The following is a 3579-nucleotide window of genomic DNA, read 5'->3' on the forward strand; positions in this document are numbered from 1 at the left end:
AACAACTAAATAAAAAAGTACATAATTGATACAAATATCAATCATCATAATATTCATTAAAATCGATTCCCTCAAATTCCAAAATATTGGGAAAAGCTTCTTCATTAGTTGAAGTATTGAATTACCACCGCCATCACCACTTTAAACTCCATAGCATCACTTTGAACTTAAAAGTCCATAACATCAAGATCTTCATCACCTAACAATATAATAAATAAATACAAAGTTAAATTTAAATTCTTAAACAATACTTAACAATTAAAAGTAAAAGTGTAAAACATATTAAATAATAAATATAATTATATAACTAAAATCAGAAAATAAATTTGGGACTGAAAAAAATCATAACAAATGACGTCGTTTGGTTTAATTTAAAAAAAAGAATCAGCGGTTCACACTGATTTTGCCGGTTCCCAGCCAGTTCACATCGGTTTTGCCGGTTTCCAACTGGTTCTACCGATTCTTTAGCGATTCATTATAAACTGGTTTTAAAGGCTGATCGAACTGGACAGACAATCAGTTCCCGATTCAACCGGTCGAACCGGCCGGTCCAATTTTGATAACATTGATATTAAATAATCCAAATTTGAAACGATAAAAAAATAATTTACCTAACTCAACCAAAAACCAACCTAATTGTACATCTTTCCTTTAATCTAGATATGCAAGTAGCAGCGTATTTCATTGAGAAAAAAAAAAGTAACACCAAATACTAATCTGTTCACCCATGGTTTTCAGAACCGGATCGGTTAGCGAACCGGTCATACTATCAGTTCACTGGTTCAACCGGTCGAATAGATCTGACCGGTCGAAAGAACCGGACGACGTCATAATTATTTAAAAAATTAAATAAAAATACCAAAAATATTTAATAAAAAATATTTTTTTATATCACAAGTCATATTCAAAGCAAATCATAACATATATAAGTTAAAAACTATAAAATCAAGTGAAACAAAATAATTCAAATTAATTACAACATAATATTTAAGGTAAAACATATTAAATAATAAATATAATTATATAACTATAATTAAAAAATAAATTTGAGGTTAAAAAATCATAACAAAATGATATTGTTTGGTTTAATTTTTTTTTAAAAACAATCCCACATGACTAAGAAACATAGAAGAGCATCCCAAAAGTCTAAAGAGTAAAAATATGAGAACAAAACAATCTCACATTACTAAGAAACATAGAAGATCATCACAACTAACTTCTATAAATAATAAAGGTAATTTGACATTCAAAATCATTGAGCCTTTTGGTGAGCATTGAGTGAACTATTCTTTCACTTCAATCAAGCTCGAATTTTAGGCTTCAATCGAACTTCTAATTTTTTTTAATTCAAGCCTTTTTGAGTTCAAGTTTCAATATTATATTTCGAGTTTGAGTTGAACTTGATAATTTTTAGCTTGTGATTTTAGTTGAGTTGAGCTTACTTTTAAAGTTTTCAAGTTCGAGTCGAGCTCAGCAATACTCGAGTTCGACTTGACTCGTTTAACAAACGACGTTTGATTTGATTTTTTTAATAAAAAAAACAAAAATCCCAATTTTTTCCTGGTTTTCAGCCGGTCCGGTTCGAACGGTTCAACGGTTCTGGCCGGTTCACTAATAGCGGTTCAACCGGTTTAGATTAAACCGGACTAAGGACTAAGCAACGATTCCCGGTTGAACCGACCGGTCCGGTCCGGTATTCAAAACAGAGTGTTCACCTCTATTCCATAGTCAGAGATGGCATATGCTATTTGAATTGAGATACTGGTTCTTATGACATAATTCAAAGAAATACTAATCACCACTACTTTTAAGGCTTTAAGCCTTACTATTGTTGATGAGATCTGCAACTTTCTTGAGCTTAGCCGCAGCGTTTTCGCAACTGGGGTTGTGCAAATGGAAGACATGACCCTCTCCTTTAGCCTCCATCAGCTCCACTTCACCTCCCCATCCACTTTGCTTCAACTTCTCGCAGTAATACACGCCTCTATGTTTCAAAATATCCTTTTCAGCTACGCAAACGAGCACCCGGTTGCACCCCAAGCTCCCGAAGCTCGGGTCATCAATGGGGTTGATACATTGATCATCGGACCCACTGGTATTTGGATTGGACAATCGCCAGTGTATCTATTTTGTCCCTTACGGCCGGATCCTTAGTCTCGTCGGCGATTGGTTCTTTCCCCCAGAAATAAGGATGAGCTAAAACGATGCCCTCGAGATGGACACCGGCGATCTTTTCTTTTTTCATTTTAACAGCCATGTGGTGGGCAATATTAGCACCGGCGCTATCACCCGAGAAAAAAACGTTGTTTAAATCGTCGTGGCGGTTCAGCAATTCTTCAGGGCCGTTACCGTCGCGACCCATTTAACGGCGTCCCACGAATGGTCGTAGGCGGCGGGGAGGGGGTGCTCCCGTGCTAGTCGGTAATCGACGGAGACTGCCACGATATTAGCTTCGGCGACCAAGGCGTTTAAGTAAACTGTCATACGTGGGGAAGTAGGCGGTCTCTATGCAAAAGGCTCCACCGTGGAAATAAACGAGGAGAGGGAGTTTTCCAGCGGCGTTTGGGGGGATGTAAGTCCTCACTGACTTGGAGATTTCTTGGGAGTACACGATGTCTTTGGATTCGACGTTGGTTTTGGGGTCGATGGCCGGTAGTACGATTTGAGTGCCTAAAAACCTCTCGATGCGACCGTCCTTGTAGGCCCGGAGCATCGGAGGGAAATCGGTGACTATTTCTGATGCAGCGGATTCCATGGCAGTGAAAAAAGATAAAGATAAACAAGCACTCAAATTGGAGGGATCTTGTTTATTGCTTTGAGGATATACAGTGACTATACTGGATCACAAAGATCTTATAATACTCAAATTTTGATTGGCTGCTCAAAAGGAAAGGTGGAAATGGCAAAATTTTGTTTCTTTCTTCTCCTTTGTCAAGATAATTTATAAATTAATCTATAGTTTTTCGGGTAAAGTGCATAAATCGTCGTTCGTTTATAAAACGTTTGTTATATTAAATTATTTGAATATTAAAAATTATAAATTAATTTTTTATTATATAATATTATTTTTTTGAGTTTTTCAATTATTAAAAATCATAAAAAATGGTTAATTAACTATTTATTTGTTCTAAATTCGTTAGTTTTTGTTTAAATATAAATGATCTTCTCAATTAAACATTAGTTTACTCACTAGGATATGATAAAATCGATGTTTATTGACAATGCAGTTACTTTTAAGTATTGGTTCAACAATATAATGTTTTCAAGTATTAACTCAACAACATAATGCAATCAGAAATTCAATATATAAAATACATCTAAAACAATTATATGATAAGATTTTATCATATCTCAGTGAACATGTTAACATCCAGCTAAAACGATCACCAGTTTTTTTTAACAGAAAAAGATAAAATTTTAACATATAAATAGTCGGATGATTAATTTATAACATTTAGTAATAAAAAGATTCAACAAAGGAGTGTCTTATAGTGAAAGAGTCATTTTATAACTTTAAATAGTCAATATACTCAATACAAAAATTAACAGAGTTATAAATCATTAGTTTGGCTTAATGAA

The 3579-nt window shown here is 34.3% G+C and overlaps 1 pseudogene; it reads right to left on the minus strand.

Moving 5' to 3' along the window:
• Nucleotides 1–1803: 1803 nt before the first annotated feature.
• On the minus strand, nucleotides 1804–2803 carry LOC120151596 (annotated as a pseudogene).
• Between the last annotated feature and the right edge of the window lie 776 nt (nucleotides 2804–3579).

The sequence above is a fragment of the Hibiscus syriacus genome, unplaced genomic scaffold (assembly GCF_006381635.1).
Source record: "Hibiscus syriacus cultivar Baekdansim isolate YM2019G1 unplaced genomic scaffold, ASM638163v2 tig00111061_pilon, whole genome shotgun sequence".
Taxonomy (NCBI): Eukaryota; Viridiplantae; Streptophyta; class Magnoliopsida; order Malvales; family Malvaceae; genus Hibiscus; species Hibiscus syriacus.